This window comes from Pleurodeles waltl, chromosome 5 (genome assembly GCF_031143425.1).
Source record: "Pleurodeles waltl isolate 20211129_DDA chromosome 5, aPleWal1.hap1.20221129, whole genome shotgun sequence".
NCBI classification, from domain to species: Eukaryota; Metazoa; Chordata; class Amphibia; order Caudata; family Salamandridae; genus Pleurodeles; species Pleurodeles waltl.
This window is the reverse complement of record NC_090444.1, coordinates 693,125,463-693,141,787: the sequence shown is the minus strand read 5'-3', so window position 1 is coordinate 693,141,787 and position 16,325 is coordinate 693,125,463. Positions and strand designations below refer to the sequence as shown.

At 43.5% G+C, this 16,325-nt stretch overlaps 1 long non-coding RNA gene across 3 annotated transcripts; it reads right to left on the bottom strand.

Annotated features, from left to right (window-relative positions):
- Positions 1-279: 279 nt before the first annotated feature.
- LOC138297301 (uncharacterized) lies at positions 280-7,904 on the bottom strand. Of its 3 annotated transcripts, none has more exons than XR_011204008.1 (4): positions 7,752-7,904; positions 5,000-5,120; positions 4,495-4,605; positions 280-529 (listed from the first exon to the last, which is right to left on the bottom strand). It is a non-coding gene; the product is annotated as an uncharacterized lncRNA (long non-coding RNA). The 3 variants fall into 3 exon arrangements; XR_011204007.1 differs by having other exon boundaries at positions 5,000-5,155; positions 7,716-7,755; XR_011204006.1 differs by lacking the exon at positions 5,000-5,120 and having other exon boundaries at positions 7,759-7,904.
- Positions 7,905-16,325: the final 8,421 nt, after the last annotated feature.

The window sequence follows — 16,325 nt, the reverse complement described above, 5'->3', positions numbered from 1 at the left end:
GAGAAACATGACATCCCTTTAAAAAAAGAAATCTGATTGGGTTTAAAACATGTTTCTTCTTTAAACAAAGTGGTGAGTGATATAAAATGAATTTGTGAGGAAAGCAGATGTCAGCAAGTACGCCAACATGCATTTAGTAGCAGCCTTCATGACATTACCCCATACTCGCTGTGCAGTGTCTTCATTTGAGCTAAACAATATTACTCTAAGTTTTGATATGGTGGCCTGTGGCAATATACCGAACAATGTATTGGCTGAAATAAAATGAATTGAAATGACTTGCCATTGTTAGCTTTTATTTAGCCAAAGCATGTACTTGGCTTCAAAGAGAAATAGGACACTGTACAAGACAACATTACAAGCAAGCAACAAGAATTTTAAAAAGTCAACGAAACAAGCAACTGTGTTGTGTGTTTCCAGATTCAGAGTATTTTGTCCTCTTTTGCAATTGCAGATCATTATGGCAAGATTCCTTCTCATAGGTCAGTTGTTGAGAGGTAGCCAGCTTGCACAGAGATGTCATAACATTCTAAAAAGATAACAAAAGCATATATTAGTATCCTTTCTTCAACCAAGTTACTTTAGGTTTTCTTTTAGACTGGCTGCTTTCATAAATCACTGGATCCCCCTCCAGCATAAAAAGTGCCTTAAGAGATGTTTTTAACCCTGCTTTGCTTATGGTGCTTGTTTCAAAAGTGCATGTGTGCAACTAGGACATTGTTAGATCGAAGGTGAAGAAAGGACTGTACGAGCAATGGGGCAAGTAAGATTCAGATTATCAGTCCCAGAGTTACAACATAACATAATGATAGAAAATAATTTTTCCCCCTCAACAGACAATGGAATCTGCAGTTTCAATCTCTGACATACATTAACACTATAGTTTGACAGCATAGTGTCTTTACACATTGCCCCTCCAACATACAGGATAAATCACAGATGTACAAAGGTTGAAAGCAGCAGGTGTGTCCTCCAATTACCAGACGCTGTGAGTCACTAGATGTTGCCTGTGCAAACAGGGAGTAACCATCTTGGGGCCAACATATGCTGCCCTCTCGATGGATATTGGAGGGAGCACCATTGAACTATGCTTGCAGCATGTCCATCTGAAAAGAAACAAGCATTTGCAATGCAATGAGTCTCATGTTTGTTTGACTTCAAGCTATTAGCATTGTAAGTTTCTAACTGGGCTTTTCTTGCCACACAAACTGAAAATAAAAAGTAAAAGAGTTGACATAAGCAAGCCAATTCAAACTGCCACAGCCGTCCTGAGCTTGAGCGCGAAGGAGAAAAAACAAAAGGAAAAAGAAGTTCGCTTGCAGTCAAAGTGATCACCGAAAGAGCAATTATCCATGTAACAGGTTTGATGGCCAAGGCGGTAACAAAAAAGCCCCAAGGAGGGACAAACGTAAAGCATTTACCAATTAAAAACAAAGGATTTTTGAAAGGCAAGCCCATGAACGAGCGATAGTGATGGGTGTGGTTAAAAGCCCAGATACATACAAACAAGTCAGAAAAGCAGCAATTGTGCACTGCTATGCTTGACCTAAAAAATGAGTTAAGAGATTTCCATAGTGACCAGTACATGAATGTAGGAAAGTACCCCTTTTTTGCACGGTTACCCCCACTTTTTGCCTGTTGTCAGCATGTTTTGACTGTGTGCACTGGGATCCTGCTAACCAGGACGCCAGTGACTCTCTCCCTTTAAATTTAGTTGTTTGGGCCACAAACCTCCCACATTTGGCATACTGGTGCCCCCTCATAAGTCCCTAGTATATGGTACCCAGGGCATTGGGGGATCAGGTGTTGACCATGGGCTGGAGCATCTATTATGCCACCCATTGGTACCCATGTAAAATATGTCTACAGGCCTGCTTTTGCAGGCTGCGTGAAAAGGTGCATGCACCCTTTCACTTCCGTATCAAACATGTCAGAATCATACCCAAATACTGTTGCCAGTATTGATTGTATGATTCCATGCACTTTAGGGGCTCCTTAGAGGACTCCCAGCATTGCTCCTAACAGTATTCAGGCCATCCTACAGACAGGTTTCTGCCCTCCTTCTGCTTGATCAGCTCAAGCGCAGGAAGGCAGAACAAAGAATTTTCCTTTGGGAGACGGCAGCAGCACCCTCTCCCTTTGGAAATAGGTGGTGCATGGCTTGGGAGGGGTAGCCTCCCCAAGTCACTGGTATGCTTTGAAGGGCACATTTGGTGACCTTTTTGCATAAACCAGTCTGCACCAGTTCAGGGACCTCCAGCCCCTCCTCTGGCACAAAACTGGACAATGGAAATGAGAGTAACCACTCCACTGTCTATCACCAACCCAGGGATGGTGCCCAGACCTCCTCCAGGTGGCCACTTGATTGTGCCATGTTGAATCCAAGGTGGGTAGAGGCCTCTGGGAGCATCTGAGTGGTGAGGTCAGGCAGGTGATTTCACAGCCCCCTCCTGAAAGGTGGTCACCCTGCTAGGTGACCAATCCACCTTACAGGGCTATTTAGGGTCTCCCTCTTGGGTGGGTCCCCAGATTCGATGTGCAAGACACCAGGAGGACTCCTCTGCAATGTTTACTTTGACTTCTGGCCACTGGAACCACAACTGTACTCAACAGGAACCTACAATCTACAGCTACAGTGACAACTCTGTTCTGCAACATTGTTTCTCCGGCTCCTTCCAGCACCTGCAACATTTCCCCGGCTGTGAATACTCTGAGGGTGACAAGTCTTCAGTCTGCGCAAGAAGGAATCTCCCTTGGAGGGAAGTAGTCACTCCCCTGCATCCGCAAGCACCAACTGCAACATCCACCGGCTGCATGGGTCTCCTCTCACCCTGAGGTGCGTGGATCCTGCATCTCGGTGGTGATCTGGAGTGGTACCCTTGATCCTCTCTGCCAGCTGTCCAACTTTGGAGATGGTAGGCTCTTCCCTCTCCACGCAGGACAGTACTCCCATGCACCACGTCTCTTGCTGCTACCAAAACATGTTAGCAACTCCTCCAAGGGATCTTCTGCCTCCGTGTAGCCCCAGCCCCCAGCACTCCTCCCTGCAACACACAGCTCTCTGTGTGCTTCTCCAGCGACGGGGAACTCATTTCCAAGTTTGCTGCGTGTGCCTCACTGTGACACCTGTGCTTACTGCCCGTGGGTCACCTGTGGGGGCTGCCTCCTCTTCTTCTGGCTCTTGAGGTAGCTAAGGGTCACCCAGGACTTCCTTTCATGGGTTGAGTCCCCTTGGACCTTGCTGGGTCCCGGCATCTCCACTTTTCTTCATTTGCGACATTTGCCTTTGCCAAGGCTTGTTGGTGGTTTCTCCACACTACAGACCAACTAATTCTTCATCCAGTGTGGGACATCGACTGCATTACTCAGGAACTCTTCAGCTGCTCCAGTGCTGCATTGCTGACCGTTTTTGTCTCACCATCGACCAGATCTTGCATCCACACTAGGGTGGGTAGTGGCTCCTGCCATGACCGGACATTCCAACATGAACTGGACTTGGTCCTCTTCTTTTCCAGGTCTTCCTCTTCCAGGATCCACCTCTGGTTTCTTGCAGTCTTGTCTGGGCCTTGCAATATCCTTCTCTGAAGTCCTTTTGGTGGGTTGGGGGAAAAAACAGTCACTTCCCTCTTTTCTCCTGTTTGCTGGCAGGCACTCAGGTACCTACCTTTGGGGTTTCCTAGTTCCTCCAGCTCACCTCTACCAATTCCACTTCCTTGGGTGGGCCTGACTTTTGCATTCCACTTTCTTCGTATATGGTTTGGGCACCCCCCCGGCCTTCAGTATTACCAATTGCTTTTCACTGATTTCTATAGCTCTTTATACCAGTATCTGATTGCTACTGTATATACAATAGTGTGTTTACTTACCTGCTATTGAAGTATTGCCTATCTAGCATTTTAGTATTTGCGGCACTAAAACAAAGTACCTTTATTTTTGTAACACTGTGTGGTTCTTTCATGTGTGGAAGTGATGTGTGACTATAAGTGGTACTGCATAAGCTTTGCATGTCTTCTAGATAAGCCATGGCTGCTCATCCACAGCTACCTCTAGAGAGCCTGGCTTCCTAGACACTGGCTACAATGCACTAATAGGAAATACCTGGTATAAGGTGATAATACCATAGATACTCAACACACACCAGGCCAGCTTCCTACAATGATGGCCTACAAATAAGTGTTTAGACCACCAAAGAAAGTCCAAAGTAGAGTTGAATGCACTGCGTGCTCTCAGTGCTGTCACCAAGAGTTCTCGTTTAAGCCCTGTATGGCTTGCTTATCTGGGTAGAAGTGACTGAAGGAGTGGAAAGACAATACAAAACATCATTAAAAGAACACTCCTGTAACAATGTGAGCTGCTAGGGAACCACTTAAGCCTAAAGGTTTTATCGCTGAAAACAAATTGTAATGTTCATTACTGTTTTTACACAAACAATTTGCAGCTTTGACCTGAATGTTCATTATCAGAAGGGTAATTAAGTTAACTGAAATATCTTACCAATTGAAGAATCAATTTTCAGTTGATCATTGCCCAATACTAGTCTCAGCACACAATCATTTGAAAATGAATAGGGCCCAATAAAACCTTCACCAGCTGCTGCATCTCAACCTGAAGATAACAATAGAAAGCATTATTATACATGCCGTCATATATACATGCTTTGAAAAAGAAAAAAAAAAAGGTTTCATTTCTGAATGGCTATTTGACATTCATAAGCGTCCTGTGTAATAGTGAGAAAAAAAACTGGTGAATTAGTGCCAGAAATACACAGTAGCCATGTCAAAAATGTACTCCAATATGGATTACGTTTTGCAGGGAATCTAGAATGTTTGTCAAAGCACAGTGCTGCCTGCATATGCAAAGTTTGGGTATCATGCAAGGGAGGCCTAGTTGCCAAGGACTTCTGCTGTTATGTGAGTGTCAGCATGTCACCAGTGTGGGCAATAGGCGCAACACTTCCCACCCACGCACTCACAGAACGTCAAATGTTTTTCTAACTTACCCTCTACTGCTGGACTGACCCCAAATGGTGCTCCAGGCAGTTTTGCTTCTCCCTCACATAGGCAGCTGCAGTTCCCCGGTCAGTACTCCTGGGAGAAGTGGGCGGGAGTCCTTTGGGCAGACTGCAGGAGGCGGCAACTGGGAGTGAGTGACACAGCTTAGGGGAGGGTTTCAAACAGAAGAGTGTGGGAAGCATCAAGCATGAGAGAGCATTAGCAGGTGGCCATCAGTGAGCATGGGCAGCTGGATGTTGCAGAGGTGAGAGACTATGTTATATGAAAAATGTAGGTGTGTTACACTCCTGTGTAAAAGTTTGCCAACATTTTATGATAGGAGCATCAGAAAGAATGAAGTAAATAAGAATGCTAGCACCTGAAGTACAGTATGAATCAGCATCCACAAATATTTTATTGAGTCATCCATTTAAACTCAATATTTGTTATCAGAACGTTCTATGTAGAAGCCTCCACACCCTTCCAACCCCACCACCTTCAAAAGTTACCAGGAAAAAAGACAGGGTTAAAGACTAAGTAGTGTTTGAGAGATAGAGGCAGACAGGGAGCCTAGATGGTTCTGTCAGGTTTCTTTGGCCTTGAATATTTATTTAATTGTACCTCTATATACTGTCTAAGCTTAGGGTAAGAGCAAAGACAGAGGTGGCGGCAGACGATATAGTTGGAGGAGGGATAGGAAATGGGATAGAGAAGAACAGTGAAAATAGTGGGTGAGATGGATGTTTCTTTTGGGATGCAGGGTAGAAGGGAGGGGAACCTAGCCAGGGTTTTGTGGATGGGCCCAAGGCTTGTCAGCAACGCCCGTCTTCCAACATGTATTTGGACCTGTTTTTGAAAGAAATTTGAGGAAGCCTTTTCAGGTAGGGGCTGAGCAGCTGGATCCCCTGGTGGGTGGCTCTTGATTGTTGCACCCCTCCTTTTACAAACATGTACTGGGTCTAGAGAACAAAAGTATGTGAAGCAAAATTTTACCGCCACCTATGCAAAAGTTGAACAACAGGACATATCCCACGAACCAAAGTCTTGTGAGATACAGGCAGACAAGGGGTCCAGTTAAAAATATCTCCTGCAAGTTATTTTCTGCTTGTACCAGTCTCATACAGAACAGAATTGCCCACACTTTAGCACTGTGAAATTTACATTATTTTGCATAAATTGAAATTCCCCAAGTGTTATGACAATTTTGGTAAGGCCTAGGCATACATTTGCTGTGGTGCTGGGAGAAGTTCTAATAGGGAATCTAGGTCAGTATCATCTGGTTTGAGGGTAAAGATGGTGAGGGGGACTCTGGCTTTGTAGCACCTAATGGAATGGGGATGTAAGGATTGTGAGTTGGTCTTGCTGCAGAGAACCTAATCTAAATATACACTATAGCCATTCTCAGTCGGGGCACCTTCCCTTTTAATCCTCCACCACTTCCAGGGTTTTCCTTGGATTACCTTAATGGGAAAACTTTGGATTTTTTTTAAGTTACTTCTATAGCATCCAGATCAAAATGCTCTCCATTCCAGTATAGTGGCAAGGGTACAATGTATCCTATCACTTTTCAAGCACCACAGAGCATTGCTATGGGGGCTTTTCTGCAGATGGTTACAAGCAATTGTTAAATTGAGCTTTTCTGTATTGTGGGTGGGACCTTGAATAGAGGCTCACTAGAGCAGGGAGCATAGGTTGGGGAGGGTCATGTGGTGCAGAGACTGGATTGGTGCTCATTGCACGTATCCTAATACATGTCTATTTATCTGACATACATGTACATTTTCATCCAGTAAAACTGTTATGCAGTTCAGTACACTGGAAAGATAAAAGGCAGAGTTCACCTCACCAGGTTTCAAAGTGTACCCAGAGCTATGGGCCTTAAGTCACTGAACTATCTTACACTGTACAGGTTTAATGTCAAATAGTATTAGAAACTCTGTCAATAAGAACACTGTAAGTTAATGTGCCTGCTGTAAATAGCCTTGTGAAACATTCAAATTAGGGTTTGTACTCTGCCAATTCGGACTTTCACATACCCATTCTAGATAGAATTTGGAACCTTTATATTTAAAACTCCTTGCATAATGATGGTACAAAGGGCTTATAGTATATTTTGTATAACAAAAGCTGCCAAGAATTATAGAAGCAGAAAAAACATGGTAACTTTTCCTATAGCTACAAATATTTTTAAGCAGTTTCACATAGAGCAAACTCGACCTGAAAGAACTGGAGTGGTTTACACAAGCATTAGTTAAAATACAGAAGGTCACATTCATTTCTGTTTCATGCATGGGCAGATTATGTGATTTGCCCATAATCACAGGATGTTGAGCAGACAACAGGGCTGGAACCTGGTTCCCAGTTTCAAAGCGGACAGCTCTGACCAGAACTCCACATAATTCTCTCCCCAATCACCATTAAAATACATTCCCTGAAGCACACCAAAAAATGAAGTAGAGAAATGTGTTTTAAAAAAAGCAAACTGAAAATAGAAAAAACGATAATTTATGCATTTTTGTTTTTATTTCCCCAGTGCATTTCGCTAGGTCAGCTATTTAATATCCAAGCCCACAAAGTCGCTGCAAATAAACTGAGCAACAAGAGTCACACAATAGTGACAAACATAAATCTTTAACAGGACATTTCAGAAAGCCGAGGTAGCTGAGAAACACACAAACAGACGTTTTTTTCTTAATTGGCACATCTGACTAGTGTGATACGAACCTCCAAACTGCGAGAAAGAAATGCCCCGCTCCATACCTCCTACCTGCATTCCAATCACTAGCTTCTGAATAAATCTGTCTCCGTGGCCAGAAAAGACTTGCAGATGGTAAATGCAACCATCCAGAGCAGGGAAAACGCCGTAGTCCCCTTTTGCATAGACCTCGACCACTTTCTCACCATAGTTTTTTTCCAAACTGCACAGTAAAGTGACGTAGCTTCCGGCAACACCAGAAGTGCGTGTGATGACCTACAAAGCATTTCGTTTCTTCTAGTGTTACGCGCGTAAACATTCTCCGAGAGCATGATTGGAGTGGTTTGCATGAGCCCAAGAATTACTTTACACAAGGTCGGATTTTATTTTTATAGTTAAAGAGCAGGAGACAGTGATTTGCCCACAACCACAGGATGTTGAACTGACTCCGGGCCTCTGCATGGTTACAATACCCTCTCTTTTTACAACAAAGCTTGAATAGAAGTTAATTGCTTTACGGCGTTCCCAGATACACTGCTTCGATCTATTCATGAAGCACAGTGGGCATTAAAGAGCTCTGAGCGGCTGAGGAGCCCTTATGCCAGGGGCCAGCATCGCCTACTTTCTACTGGACTTTATCACAGCATTGGGGATGGGAAAGAACTTGGGTTAAAAATAATATAATACATCTAAATGAAGCGTTAGTTTACAGGGCTTTCTTCCAGCAATAGACAGTGCCACAATTTTAATTTATATTAAGTGTGAAAAAATGGTGTGACCATTATCTTTTTTCGTTTTGTGCTTGCACAATGCAAATAATTCCGATTACGAATCGGTGTGCATTTCTTGCCTACCCTGCTTTACCGAAAAACAGATGAAACATTAGCCCGTCCGTCTTTTATAATTTGCTGGCTGGTACCTATGATTTAATACTTGCCACTTGAACACCAAGACTACATGTCCTACAGTACAACCACATCAGACAGTGAGCTAATAATGTACGTCACCATTAGTTCTTTCTGTGACTATAAACTATTTCTGAAAGGGCAGAGTTTGTGAAATTCTCATCTATAACTGCCACCAAGGACAAACATGACAGTAAGTCTGTTTTGGCTTACTTAATTGGTCACAAGCAGGTTGCACTTCAAACCACTTGACAGGGTTTAGGCACATGCTGCAGAAATGTTTGTGTCCAGTATTAAACAAGGCATCTTAACACTAGGAACACAACTCCTAGGGTAAATGTGCTTGCTGGGGAGGTCTGGGTTTTGTCTAGTTCCAGTTGTGATTCTTCATAAAGTAGCATGGAACTGCAAACATGAAACATGCAGAAGACAATTTTGTATTTTATGTGGGTAGTTCTGTTCAGTGGGTTACTGCTTTTGTCACAGAAATACTTTTGTTACTTGCAGAGTAAAAACTGCAATACTTCTAATATTGCACAATGAGCCATAAACCAACACCAAGATGCAGCATGCAAACATAGAAACCTAGGGGCATATTTAAGAGCCTATAGTGCCACCATAGTGTAATTTTTGTTACGTTTAGGCGGCGCTAAAGCAGCATTTTTCCCGCGCTATATTTACAAAGTGGTGCAATGCATGCATTGCGCCACTTTGTAAACCGTTGCGCCACATTATGCCTGCACCAGGCATAATGTATGCAAGGGGGGCATTCCCCCGTTGGGGTGTGGCCGAGGAATGGCATAAGAAAATCTAAGAGATTTCCTTCCGCCATTTATTTTTGGCATTTTTAACGCCTGCTTAGGGCAGGTGTTAAAAGGGGGCTTACATTATTTATAATGGGCCCCTATGTACCCTGCATGAGTTGCACCAAAGTTTTGGCGCTAAGCATACACAGTACATCAATAGCGTGAAAACCAAATGACGCTATTGCCCCCTACCCTGTGCCATGGTGCGTTGTATTTTAAATGCAGCTCACATATGTGGTGGTAGAGGCGCAAGGAAAGCGGCACTGCACTAGGAGCAGAGCCACTTTTCTTAACTCTGCCCCTAGTTTTTCCCTCAATCTTTTGTTATTCCAAAGTTACTAAGAAGGTTTTTTTTAGGTAGTAGTAAAGTCTTATTAGTAAAACAGCCCCAAACTCTGTGTTATTAATATGAAATGTTGAACATATTAAGATTTTAATTGTTTGTTTTAACAATTATAATAAATAAGAATGATTTATAAGTAACAAAAGCCAGTAAAAATACTAACCTCAGACTTAATTAACACGTGATCTGATGTATATCAGATGCTGATCAATAGATATCATATGAAGTAATTTAACAATAATTAGGTAAACTCCAGAAAACACCCAGCCGGTTACATTTTAAAACAAAACTGAAATAAATATGTGAAAGTTGCTCTTGAAATAATCAGTAAATCATCCACAAACATTAGTAAACACTTTCATCTTTTTGAATGTAACGATCCTTGTGAAGTAATCATATACTAGTTTGAAATCATCCTCAAATCATCAAGAGCAAAGTCATCTTCTGAAGTCATCAGACACTAATTTTCAAGTCATCCTCAAATCATCAGGAACAACCACCTCTAGAGGAGTCATCAGGTACTCATTTTCATGTCATTCTCAAATCATCGGGCACAAGTTTCTAAGCTTTGCTGATGACTTTGAGAGCTTGATGATGTCTGATGATGTGAAAATGACTTCTAATGTAGTTGGATGATCATCCAATGACTCTGGGATGGCTTCTAAAGTAATCCTGTTTGACCTGGGCTGTTACATGGGTGCATAACATTCTGCAGCACAAATACAAAGAAGAAATAGGCTCAAAGGAATGTTTTTGTGCAGGAAGGTAGCCCTTTACACAGTCACCCTTGTGTCATGAGCAAAGTTGCAAAGGTGACTGCTTTGGTGCTAGAAGGCCCAAAGTACATAAGCGCTAGGGGAAATATGAACTGTCATGTGTATAAATATGGCAAAGTTCATGTCTCTTCTGTTCACGCAAGACAGCGCTTCTTCTTGCCTTGCTGCCCCGCGCTGCATGATCAATTAGTAAATCAGCATACAAACACCAGTGGTTCAGTAGGCAACATTTATAACACAAATCTATCACACTCATGAAGCCAATCCCACAGTAAGTCTGACAGTATATCAATAAATGAGACAGTGGGCCTCAACTATCACGTCAGAGTGATATGTAATCTCATAGCATCCTCATAATAAAGTAGAACAATCAGCATAGTCGGCGCAAGGCGCCATTAAGTTGCTCAGTGCGAGAACGTTTTTTACATATATTCACATATACACATCCTAATAGCATGGGATATCCACAATGAAAACCAGCTGATATCTGAGTATATCACTATTCACAACAATGTCCATGGGATAACCGCATGAAAATGTCAACGTTGCAACCAATAAAGAAACGAATCCGCGGGTCTCTGCAGGACCGCGCCATCCAACTGATCACCTACAAATAGAAATAAGGCTCTTAATGGTACAGTCGTATGATCCTCGTCTGTAGATAACTACATAACAAATATTTTTTGTGCCTTAAACAAACGTATCTAACAAATAGCCTTGCGTCTGCACTCGTGGATCAATTCTACTGGGTCACCTATAGGAATATCATAGAAACAAATAACTACATTTTGAAGCAGGAATCCTCCTACAGCCAGCGTGCTCTGCCCGTGGACACACTGACTCAGGTGAACAATGTGACTCTCAAGTGAAACAACCTGCACACCAAGCATCCACACCCAGTATATCAGCGGTCAGAGCTCCTAAGTTCAGGTTTGCATATGAGTGGCATTTCCAAGTTTGCAGATTGTTTGTGTGACATTTACAGGCTTACAAGTTACATTTTATTAGGAGACAAACAAGGCAACTGATCCTTTTAAGGAGATGATTTTCAGGAACTACACCATTTTTAAATGTAAATGTGTTTAAAAGGGGTTTGCAACATCCAGGAACAGCATATTGCCATACTAGGTTCTCATCCTTCTTGCCATAGAGTATCCATAGGTTAAAACTGGAAGGCTTTCCTCCTGCATCAATGGTTTGGGGTTTCAAGAATCAGTCACCTGAGGAGAGGCAGAGGCAGTGCAGAGTAGCAGAGCTCAACAGCCCAACTTCTGGAACAAGTGACAGACTGACACAAACAGTGCCAGTGGTACTGTCTCCATCCTGAGTAAGAAAGGAGAGGGGTTCACCCAGACCCAGCAGCTTTTATTAAGCCAGAAGTAGGACTGGGCCAGCCTCAGTCAAGTACGCAAAATATGTCCCAATGTAATCTGTCAACACTGAGACTCATTTTTGTAGCATCTGCTTTGTATTTGGAGAAGCAACCTGCAAGATGTGCGGGCTGATTTATTATTTTCATTCTGAACTGGGCCCAACAAAAGTAACTTAAAGGGCCATCAACCCTCCTTTTTTTTATCGTGGCCGGTGTCTATTTACAGTTAAACAATGTGATGTCAATGCCATGGAGAACATGTTACTTCCCAAGTGCTTAAGAGACAAAATGTGATTTGGAGGCAAATTTGGACTTTGTTGAACCACTGTATGCAAGAGATATACATGCACTGTGAGAATGGCAGATGTATCTATAGGAGCAATTACACTAATAACTATTTGTATGGCATTTAATACTTTACTGTTTCAATTCTTGTGTATTGCTATTCATCACTATGTAAGGTATCAGAAGCCTTTACATCACAAAGATACAAAGACAGGGAATCATATGTCAGTAAGTAAATATACAGGAAATGTTACAAAACACAATGTGGGTTATGAGGTGTCAGGGTCACATTGCATCCAAACAGGTAGACATTCTATGTTAAGGGGTGTTTGGCCTAGAGAAACACAAAGGCAGGATTTATAAACGTAGTGCAGTGCTTGGGGTTGTCTATACTAATACATCACTATTACTGCCCAAAATAACTCTTTTTAGCAACCTTATAATAACATAAGATCGATGAAAGTAAACAATATGGTTGTAAATCTATGCCTTGCACTTTGCATAGTGATCCTTGATGCCAGTTCTAAGCTCTCTGTGCTACATAAGAATGATTGTAACTTATGTACTGCAAGTAACAAAAGGGTCTCTGTGACAAAAGCAGTAACCCACTGAGTTATCTATGTAAAATTCAAATCTGCAATCTCCATTTTACATGTTGTGTTTCCAGGAGGTGCATTAGCCCTCTATGCCACTTTATGACGAGTCAAAGGCAGACAAAACACAAATGACTGCGGCAAGTGCATTAACCAGCAGAATTTCTAGGTTCACTTTCTTTGAAGTGTGGATGGGTAAGCAGGTTTTTTCAAGCAGGAGAAAAGCATTAGACATTTCAGTCAGATCAGAGGGACTCAGGGGCATAGGATCACACGCTGCCCCAGAGCTCTGCTTTTAAACACAAGAACAAATTAATTGGAGGGGAGGGGAGATTTGCAGATTAGGGATTGAAAGATAATTTGTCATATGATATAAAATTGCAGCTTTGTATCACTGGGGTATCTCCAAATAAGCACGCTTTTAATTATGCAAAGAAAGATGTGGCTCTATGCGTTTGTAGAGTGGGAAAAGATATTCCCACGTTTTCATACTGGTTGAATACTGTCTTTCCCTTTTTATTATAGTTAGAATGATCCCATTTTGACTACATTCAGCTGCGTGTGAGGGAAAGTGTTTCCTGACTGATTTTCGCACGCTCTGGGTTTTCTGGGAACGTTTTAACTGTTTTATTAAAATGTTTTAGGGTTTTTAATAGCATAGCTTATATTTTATAGCATTACCAGCACAGCAGAATGGGGTTCAGTTGAAGTGATAACAGGGACGCACTCAGAGCTGATTTACAATAAGACCGGCAGGCCCCGGGTGGAGGAATGCTGGAGGAATGCATCACAACTGGGAGCACTCGACCCCTCTACTGGTAAGTAAGTTAGTAGTTTTTTTTACCCTCCACTAGTGATGTCTGAGGGACCGGGTTGAAGGTTTGAAATGTCTTGTTTTGCTTTGCAGATTAGAGGCCTGCTATAGTTAGCCCGGGACAAGCAGTGAAAAGCACACCTGAGCATTTGTAGCTGTTGCACTAATTCAAAGTTGCAAGGAGGAGGAGGGGCCAGCCTCCTCCAGGGCGAGGTTCAGTGAGGGCAGAGAGAGGCTTGGACAGTGAGCATCACAGCTTAACACCAAGCCTTCCTGCAGCCTGGCACCTTCAGTTGAGCAGCCACTGTCACATTGTCATAACACATGATGAGGCATGGCACACCTCTACTCCCTTCTTTATTTGCCTAACTGTGTCAGTCCTGCCAAGTGCCACAATGCGTGACAGTCTCCACCATTGTGGTGATGCAGCGTAATTGTCAAAATGATTCATCTAATTCGAGATGCGTGGCACTTATAAGGTCTGTGTGGTATGCCCTTACTTGCAACCCATGCTTTAAGCAAGGTCAGTGGCGTAAAATAAGTCTCTGTCGCCCCCGTGGTGAGGGGGCCCCCGAGCACCCGGGGCCCCCCGAGCACAGTACACTGACTGACTCTGGGTGGTGTTAGGTGGTGGACCAAGGGAGCCCTTCAACTACTTTGTCGCCCCCCCACCTCAAGTTTTGTTACACCCCTGAACAAGGCGACACCAATCACATGAGTAGTATGTCCCAGGGCAATCTCTGACTCTGCCGGTTGCACTTAATTTATTTTGTATGAATACTTTTTTTAGATTTTTTATGGTTTCAATCAATACATATTATTTGAAACAAAAGATAGTCAGGGGGGGCAGCCCAGATTGGTGTAACCCAACCATACGTTGTCAACAATATACATAGGCCAGTAACTACAAGTATGATCGAGACAACATGCCTACATCAGGGGTCCACTTGCACCCTGGCCATCGATGCATGTGGCAATGTAAAGTGGTAGTCAAACCAAAGTGGTCCCTTAATGACTGATTGTACATAAGCGATTGTACATAAAGCGAGAAGATTCAGCATTTTCATAAAACATAAAACTTTAGTTGATAACTACAGCATTTGTAACAATTGTAACTGGAGCCTGTATCTGTAATTCTCTGCAATTCCCATCCCCCTGTATCCATTCCGCCCCATCCTGTCTGGCGTCTCAACACCTCGATGGCAAGATCGGGGTAGGTATGGCCCACCCGGGTCATGACAGGGGGTGAGGTCAGGAGAAAGGACCTCAGGCAGAGCCTGCGGTGCTCGTCCAGGCCATCGCAATGCTCATGTGCTGCCTACAGAGCCAGGAGGCCTCCATCCATCTCATGCATCTGCACTCTAAGCTCAGACAGTATCACATCCTAGCTGGAAGCCAGTGGGGACTTGCATAGCCCCATGTTATCTTTCCGTCATACAGATCTACCATAGAGTGGTATATTCGGACATCCAGGTATTGGAACATCCTGAGCTGAGAAAGGATTGGAACACCAGGAAGCGCGAGGCCCGTATCCTGCAATTCCGGAGTAAAGGTGAACAAGCATGACTTCGCCCAGTTCACGCACAGGCTTGACAAGGAGGTGAAACGCTGCAGTATTTCAGCAATTTCATTAGGGGTAACTGGAGATGTTTCTAAGATTTAAGAGGAGGTCATCGGCATAAAGGGACACAATATGTAGCCTGTCACACAGTGGGATGCCCCAAGCCTCTCCCCGCCGCCAATGGCTTCACTGTCAGTGAGGAGAGTAATGTGAAAAAAGGGGCATCCCTGGTGGTTCTGACTGCCGATCGGGATCGGCCCGGAAATGGCAGAGCCAGTTTTGACTCTAATCAGGGGCTGAGCGTATAACAGCTGCACTAAGCGGAGAAAGTGGGGGCTGAGACCACATTGATTCAGCATCTGAAACAAAACAAAAAAACACTCCAGCGAATCAAAGGCCTTTTCATGATCCAGTAGAAGGCAGCCAGCTACGAGTCAGGCTCACGTTGAACATTTCATGACACAGAATAAACACCTGAGATTCAGTGAATTGCTGCCCACTGGTACAAACCAGTTTGGTCCAAATTAACCAGCTTCGGGACCAAAGGTGCTAAACGGGTCACCAGAGTTTTAGCCAAGATCTTGTAATCTGTTTTAAGCATTGCTAGTGGCCTGTAAGGACGCACATTCCTTATGCATTTCTAGAAGCCCATGCCACCCGCAGGGCCCTGTAGCATGTGCGTTTCATGCTGGAAAAATGCATCTTCCTCTCGAGTTAAGTCACTTTCAATAGTACTGCGCATATTCCACTCCATGCCCAAGCAGTGACAGTGCATGGTGACCTTAAATGCATCCCATTCAAGGAGCCTTGAGGACGCAGTGTTGTCATTACAGTGAAAATATTCAGTTATGGCCAAGCCCAGAGACGTCCGGAAGGAGATAACCTCCAATGCCCCAGGTCGTAGTCGCCAGGTGGGAATGACAGGGGCAGAATTTTCCCATGTCAGCTGCAAATATTGTGGGTTATTGTCGGAATGGGTATGGGCCAGATAGCCTGTAAGCAGTACTGTGGGTATCGGATTTTCTGTGCAGAGGATTCTGTCTAGTTGTACGTACAGTTGGTGCAAGGTAGATTAGAATGAGTAGACTCTGACAGTGTTATTTCGCTGATGCCAAATGTCGGTCAAATGCCAGTGCTGGTGCCAGTCCAGCAGCATGCATCGTGGGTGCAGTGGGTAGTGGCGG